The sequence below is a fragment of the Heterocephalus glaber genome, unplaced genomic scaffold (genome assembly GCF_053883595.1).
Source record: "Heterocephalus glaber isolate CG9 unplaced genomic scaffold, H.glaber_assembly_v1.0 deba00001719, whole genome shotgun sequence".
NCBI classification, from domain to species: Eukaryota; Metazoa; Chordata; class Mammalia; order Rodentia; family Bathyergidae; genus Heterocephalus; species Heterocephalus glaber.
This window is the reverse complement of record NW_028258432.1, coordinates 4,633,543-4,641,947: the sequence shown is the minus strand read 5'-3', so window position 1 is coordinate 4,641,947 and position 8,405 is coordinate 4,633,543. Positions and strand designations below refer to the sequence as shown.

Here is an 8,405-nt window from a genome sequence, read left to right as displayed (position 1 = left end):
AGCAAGGGAGTGAGTGAGAGAGTGAGAGAAAGAAAAGAGAATAGAAAGAAAATAGAGAACAATAAAAATTTGAAAAGAGTAGAAAAAGAAGAAAAAAATTAAAAATAGGAGCCAAAAAATAATAATAACTTTGAAAATAACAAATAAAAAATAAAAATGAAGGGCCTCCTTCAGGGCATGTCTCTGCTGTCACAACAGACATTGTGGGTAGCAGTGTGCAGATATAAGTCAATGAGTCTCAGCAAGCCAGTCACATACCTGTGAAATTCAGGCAGATTTCTGGCTGCATGTCCCAAGATGAACTCCCTGTCCTCCTGCAGGGTTGAACTCTGCAAGGCTCTACTGCAGGTTCCAGCTGCCCTTCCCCTGAAGATATTCCAGGTTCTGATGTGAGGTGACAATCCCTCCAACTTACCAAGTACAGTGGTCTGGTGTGCCTTTATTACAGAGATTCTCTTCACTTTTCCAGTGGGCTTCAGTTTTCATCAAGGAGCCTGAGAGAGGCCCTCTTTCTGTTGTTCACTTCTTGTCTATCTTCTGGAGATCCGGACAATGGCCTTTATGCCCCCTGTTCCTCTGTAGCGTGGAACCAGGTAGTGGCACAGCCAGGAGGCCGGGGGGGGGTTGCAGGCACTCAGATGGCCAAGCTGGTTGCAGGTGGGTGTGGCAAGCCAGAAGGAGCAGGCCTCCAGACAGCCATGGACCTCCCAGCCCTTGCAGCCAAGCTGGTCACTGGTGGGTGTGCTGAGGGGTCCTCACTGTCTCTAAGCATGTTTATTTGATGTCCCTTGCAGTAAGTGACAGTAAGCTGCATGAAAAGACAGATGGCCTCTGGGTTGTAGAATTTTCTGCTTGTGTTTTTTAGTTGATTGCTCACTAGTCAGCAAGTTCCTTTTTTAAGATTACAGCATGGTGTGTAGCACCAGAAAGAAAGATATATTTAGAGTCTGTATCAATATTTAACTTTTTGCTTTTTCCTAATATCATTGCCTGGGCAAGAGTTATGAGCTCTGCTTTTTGAGAGACAGGTGGGATCAGAGGCCTGGATCATCAAAGATATCCTTCTCTGAGTGCCCAGGAGGAGGCTCCCCTGCCTCCATTCCACTGGTCCTAGGGCAGAGGAGGTGAACCTATCCCAGCAACCAGGAGGAGGCTCCCTGCCACCATTCCACTCCCAGCACAGAGGAGGTGAGCCATACGGGCACCAGCAGCACCCCCACCCCACCGCGGAAATGAGAAGACACATAAACAAGGCTCAAAAAACAGACTTCCAGACCACCTATTGCAAACCCAAATGGAAACAAGATGGAGCAATCTGATACTCAATCATATGGACTTCCTGAACTGGCAACAAAAGAGGATCTGGGAAAAATGAAATGAGAAATAATTTCTCAGATAACAGCAAAAATTGTGCCCATAGTGCAAGACATGATTAATAAATCTAGAGAGAACACAGATAAAAAAAATAGAGGATCTGAGGAACATGATGGAATCCCAACATAGGAAACAAATGGAATCCATAAAACAGAGGCAAACAGATTTCCAGGAGATTAAAAACTCCATTGAAAATCTAGACAGCAGAATGAACCAATGTGAGGATAGAATTTCAAATATAGAAGATAACATTGCAAGTAGTGACCAGGAAAAGAAAAATTGCTTTAAAATTGTAAGAGACCATGAGAAAGCAATCCAGTAGCTGCTAGCAATGAAAAGAAGAATAACATAAGACTGAATGGAGTCAATGAAGAAACGTTAGGGAGTGCGAGTGCCGATGACATAAAAAAAGCTGTTTACAGAAGTAATGGCAGAAAACTTCCCAAGAAGGGGAAAAGAACTTGACATACAGATAAGTGAGGCATATAGGACTCCAGCTAGCCTTGATCAAAAAAAATCTACACATAGGTATATAATAGGATTCCAGAAACCCAACAGAAGAACAAAATTTTACAAGTAGTGAGAGAAAAGAAACAAATCACATACAAAGGAAAGCCCATCAGAATCACAGCAGACTTCTCAATGCAAATCCTCAAGGCAACAAGAGCTTGGAGTGATGTATTTCAAGCCCTAAAGGAAAACAGCCTCCAACCCAGATTGATGTACCCTGCAAAACTAGCTTTCAAAATTGATGGAGAAATAAGATGCTTTCTTGATAAAGAGCACCTCAGGAACTTCATGAATACCAAACGGGCACTCCAAAAAATTTTAGACAATACCCTAGGAAAAGACAATGAGGATCACAACCCCAGGATGCCCAGCAGAATGAATCCATTGGTCGTGACAAATTAAACACAAAGGGGGAGAATCCAACAAAAAGAAAAAGTCATGACAAGGCTTTTAAAACTTTTGACTTCATCTCCCTAGTGAGTGTATAATTCAGTCTTATTATTGTACTGATTAGTATTTTTCTGATTCTAGAATTGCACACCATTCCTTGTGCTATACTGGCTATTTATCATCTTCTTATGTCTACATTTTAATTGGGTTGTCTATTAATGAGCTCTAAGAATTCTTTATATATTCTCCTTATAGGTTATATGTATTGTAAATATGGTCTGTTTGAGGACTACTTTTCATTTTAATGATGTCATTTAAAGTTCTAAATTTTGATGGAATCTCATTTATCAATTTTTTCTTTTATGCATCATGTTTTTTGTATCGTAGGTAGTTCTTGCCTATCCTGAATTCATAAATATTTTCCCTTATAATTTCTTCTTAAAGTTTTATGCTTTCAGGCTTTCTTATTTAGGTTCATAAATCCCTTCAAGTTATTTTTATGTATGGAAAAAAAGGGTTGAGGTTAATTTTTTATAGACGGATACCAGGTGTTCTAGTGGCGTTTGCTGAAGACACTATCTCTTCCTCGGCTCTTGAATTGGGTTTATATTCTATAAAATGCTAATGTTAAATAATCTTTCAAAACTCAGTGGACCATATATGTGTGGTTCTATTTCTAGATTCTCTGTTTTATTCCAATGATCTGTATGTCTTTCCTTACACCAACACTGCCTCGATTACTGTAGCTTTAGAAGAAGTCTTAAAATTGGGTGCTAAACATCTTCCGACACTGTTTTTGTTTTTGTTTTTGGCTTTTCTGGGTCCTTTGTACTCCTACATAACTTTTAAATTTCAATATCCAATTCTTCATTTATAGCAAGTATACACAGACCTGAATTTTTATATATACCTTGTGTTTTCTAATCCTGCTAAATTCAAGTACAAGTTCTAGGGGCTCCTAGACATTTCTTAGTAATTTCTCTGTAGATGATCATTTCATCTACATATAAAGATTTTGCTTCTGCCTTGCCAATCCTATCCTAGTTGTGTCATTTTATTGCCAGACTATTTTGGTTTAGATCTATGTTTCAAAGTCTAATGGACAGATGAAGAGTAGGCATATCTGCCTTTGTTCCCCACTTTAGGGAGAAAGCATTGTATTGTCTCCATTCATAGAAGGAGTTTTTGTTGGAAGTATGGAGTACATGTCTTTGATCTGTTGAGAAGGCTCTGTTCTACTTCTAGTCTCTTGAACAGCTGTAGAATTTAGTCCAATACTCTTTCTCCAACTAGTGACAGGGTCATATGGCTTTCTCCTTTCCTCCGTTAAAATGATTACTTTTGGGGGTGGTTCTTCCAATGCTGAACCAACACTGCCATCCCTATAATAAAACCACTTTCTACATACTGCCAGATCTGACCTCTAATAGTTTGTTTTGTTAAACAAATTTCTATCTATGTTCATACTTTTTTCTTCTATTATCTTTATCCAGTTTTAGGATTAACACAATGTCAATTTCCTAAAATGAGGGGAGAAGTGTTCCTTCTTTTTTCTGCTTTTAATGTTTGATATAATTTATCAGTTAAATTGTATATGAGCCTGCTGTTGTCATATAGGTAGGTTTTCAAGCTAGGAATATACTTTCTTTAATAGGTGCTATTCAAATTTTATATTTCTTCCAGAGTTAGTTTCATTAATTTGTCTTCTAAGTTACTTCTTAGAAGTTATCAAATTTATTTCAAAAAAGATTTTTGTAATATGCTTTCTATATCCTTTTAAATTCTGTAAAATCTGTGGTAATGTCTCCTAGATCTTAATATTGTAATTTTAAAAATGTATAACTGATATTGTGTAACAGGAAGAAAAGGTCTAAAAGAGCAGGGGAATTGGGAGGGGTAGGGGAAGGGAAAAAAGGGAAAGGAAAAAATATGAGAAGAGGAAAAAAATGAAAACAAGGTCTTTGCCAATAGGGAAGGGTGGAGGGGGTGAAGGGAGGGCAAGGGAAGGGGAAAAAAAATAAGAACCAAGAGACTCATGTAATGGTACAAGAATCCAATAATGAATGTAACTGTATTTTATACCTCAAATGTACCAATGAAGTTTATGGGGGATTAAAAAAAAAAAAAGAAATGAAGTTTATTCATTTCTTAATATTTTCAAATCTCATTCTAATGTGTGTTGACTTATGTATTTAATAAAGTACATAAAAGACCTAAAGGGAGGAAAATTAACAATATTTTAATAGAGTAAAAGATTAAAATTCCTATTTTTCCTTGGCTTCCAGTTTGATCCTGTCCAGGAAAACAGGTATAGTAAGCACTGTGCTTTCAAAAAATCTGCTTGCATATAATTAATCACATGATACTGTTGCTCTTAAGACTTTCTAGCAGGAGTTATAGGTTCCAGTCTGGCACTTCAGGTAATGATAAGTGACCAAAAAATACTTGAAGGTAAAAGTGAAAATGTGTCATATCTTCTGAGATTTCTTCAAGCTGATTGTCATCGAACTCTTTTGCTTAAAAAAATGTGAAAAAACTACCATCCTACTGTTTAAAAAAAGTACTCAAATGAACTACAAAATGGACTTGCTTGACAGGTTCTTCCATAAACACATTTAATATGAAATTCTTCATACTTTTAGTAAGGATGAGTAACTACAAGGATCTTTTACTCCATTATGTCCTGGTCTTTTAGTTTTGTGTTGTGTTAGACATTTGTTTAGACCAATTACTTAGCTGAGCTTAAAACATAATCTGCTTTAACTTCTCAAATTAGTACCAAAGAAAGTATACAGCTTATACTAATTGTTAACATTTTAAAAACTTACTCTCTATTCAATATTGTTTTTTAAAAAATGAGTTACTGTCATTTTGTAAATCGTGTGTACAAGGCACAAGAGCTTCTCAGTATACTTACTGAAGCCAAACATTTTGGCATCAATAAACACATTATTTTAGTTTATCTTAAACTAAATTTCCAAACAGTTCACCATTTAGTTCATGTTGAGCTAAACTTCTAAAAGTGTATGATTTTTGTTTAATGATTTGCATAATTTAATCTTAATGGGTATTTGAGGAAAAATATAAGTAAACTGTCATAGTTTTAATGAGAGCACAGAAATAATATAGATATCACTGCAGGGTTAAGCCAATGATCCATCAGGAGTTCCTATCAGAGATTTAATATTTTCACTATATTTAATAGGAGAAATAACCTAAAAAGAGATTTTGATTTCTTCTTTTTTTTTTTTTTTTTTGGTACTGGGGATCAAACTCGGGTCCTTGCACTTGCGCAGCAGGCAGTGAAACCACTCAGCTAAATCCTCGGCCCTAAAAAGAGATTTTATAAAAGCAAAACTAAAGAATATTATAAGCAAATTTCATAATTGTTACCACAGATTTTACCCCCCTCCATTTTAAGATTAGAAGAGATGAAAATACATTTCTGATGTAACAAAATTTGTCAGAACGCTATATTAGTTCTGACAAAAGTTTTCTAGCCAATTGCTATATCAGTTAGTTCAAGCTTCAATTTTACACTTATTTTCTAGCAGGGAACAAAGATTAGAATTAGAATGAAAATCTAGCAAAAATGTTTAGTGATCTTCAACTGTAGGCCATTTGGACTTTGTAATGAATTCACAGTTAACTACAGTTCACTTATAGTCTGAGGCCAGATTCACATCAGGGGGAGAAAAAAAATAAAGTCTGATTTTTTTACACTTTCTCTTAAAAGTAACTAATAAGTTTTATAAATAAAGCCTAACATTATAATATGACTTTAAATCTTAAACAATATTCGTCTCAATTTTCTGAATCAGAAACTCAAGACAGTCAGTGGGGTTTCTAAATGATAAACTATGCAGCCCAAATCTTTGGGTGAAAATTACCCCATGAATTTATTCCCAGTTTTTGATAGAATTTATTTCCCCTTTGATTCATAAGCCATAACTATGTTTAATACTTAATAGGATGCTGTTAGTTATAACAATAAATGTGGTATGCTTTAAGCAAGGGCTAACTAACCAGTTAATATTCTGTAGATCCAGGGATGGGGATGGTGTTCAGTGGGAGAGCACTTGCTTAGCATGTGCAAGACCCTGGCCACTATCACCAGCACGGGAAAAAAGAAATAAAGAAAGAAAAAGGACAGGATAATAAAAATAAAAGAGAAGAAAAAAGGTAAAAGAAAGCTGTGTATCCATGCAGCCAAATGAATATAGGAACAACTGGCCGATGGCACCTTCCTGTGGGAAGCCTCTTCCATTCTTCTACAGCACTGGTATTTTTATAAAATGTGAATTTATTTTGCTTGAAGATTTAAGTCTCATTCTCCATAGTTAATGCAGGATTGCTCATACCAGCTTTGCCTTTTCCTGGATTTGTGCTGTTCTCTGTCCAAGGCTGAGAATCAGTAAGAAGGTGGCTCTGGGACTCTCTCAATGGCTTTGCAGGAAATTGATGATTTTCAGGATTTTTAGCTGTTGAATTCAGTCCTGCAGGAGTAGCTGGTTGTTCAGGATCCTGTTTGACAAGGTAAGTTGGAAAGGAGTAGCCATCACCTAGACTTGAAAAAATGGGTAGCAACCAATACTTCTTTTCATCACCAAAAACTTGTCGCATGTTTTTACTGAAACCCAAGCTAAATCCATTCTTATCAGTTCCATGTCGAATCACTGGACTTCTGAATGCCCCTAATGTAGATTTATTTGTGCTGACTAGCCAACAGTGATAGCCAAACAGAGAAGACAAGCTGACGGAAAACATAGCTGCAGCAAAGAATAAAAACATAATATGGAACTTGGCTTGAGTATCAGGTAGGGCATTTGTCCAAAATTTGATAAAATACTGTAACTCTGTAGCAGCAATAAAAAGGCCGTACAGCAGAGAGTAAGCCAAGAGAAGAAGGAAGAATTTATAATTTGAAAATCCAACATAATTGTTCACCCATGGGCAATGATGATCCATTTTCAAAATACACTTATCACAGACGGAACAGTGATGGCAAAGATCTGGTTTTATGAGTTGGCATCTGTCACCATGTCGGATTGCTCCAGACATGGTCCTGGTACAGGTGGGAAGATCTTTGGCTGCTCGCCTAAGAATTTCCTGGTGGGCTTCCCCTCTTGGCTGTCTCTCCAACAATTCTTGCTCTGCGTAAGAAAGATGGAATTCTTTTGAAGGATTCATTGGTCATGTAAAGATAGTTTTCCAGTACTACCAGACAAACATTGCAAAAAGCAGATGATAAGCCATCAGGCAAGCAACTTGTTCACCAATATTGTCCATGGACACTACGCACAGCTGCGTGGCGTAGGCGGAGTGGGACCAGCCCAGCAGCCGGCTGATGAACACCGCCCGCCGGGACCCGGTACAGCACCCGCCGGCACTGCCGCCTGACGCTGCCCGGGCCCCAGGGCGCCATCTTTCAGCCGCAGCCACCTGCCCAGCTCCACCGCCGCCGCCGCCCGCGGGCCTGGCTGCGGGACGGGCTTGCGGCTCGGGGGCGGCAGCCGGTTGTGCTGAGGCCACTGCGGCCGCCGTGGCCCTAGGTCCCCATCCCGCAGCCAAGAGCCAGCGCGGCGGACTCCAGACTTCTCAGCCCGGCGGGGGGCGGCCGCGGCTGCAAACGAGGACCACACGCTTTAGGGTTAACTTGCTTTTCCTCTGCTCTAACTGTGAGGTTGAACATTAGATTATTTATTTGGGTTTGCTCAGTGTTTCTGATATGAGAATTCACCACCGTAAATTTCCCTCATGAAACTGCTTTTGTTGCATCCCCTAAGTTCTGCTGTGTTGTTTTGGCGTTATTATTTTATCAAAGAAACTGTCTAATTACTTCTTTAACTTCATCTATGACCTATTGGTTATTCAGGAGGGTGTTGTTTAATTTCCATGTGTTTATGTAATTTTGTGCTTTCTTTTGCCATTGACTTTGAATTTCATTGCAGTATTATCTATGAGTATGCTCGGAATAATTTCAATTCCTTTACATTTACTTAAGCATGTTCTATAAGCTACTATGTAGTCTACTTTGGAGAAAGTCTTGTGTGCTGCTGAGAAGAATATTTATTCTGTTATTGTTGGTTGGAACACTCTATAGATATCTACTAAGTCCATTTGTTCAAAGG

At 38.1% G+C, this 8,405-nt stretch overlaps 1 pseudogene; it reads right to left on the bottom strand.

The window, feature by feature from the left end:
• Window positions 1-6,170: 6,170 nt before the first annotated feature.
• On the bottom strand, window positions 6,171-7,350 carry LOC101701159 (palmitoyltransferase ZDHHC2 pseudogene; annotated as a pseudogene).
• Between the last annotated feature and the right edge of the window lie 1,055 nt (window positions 7,351-8,405).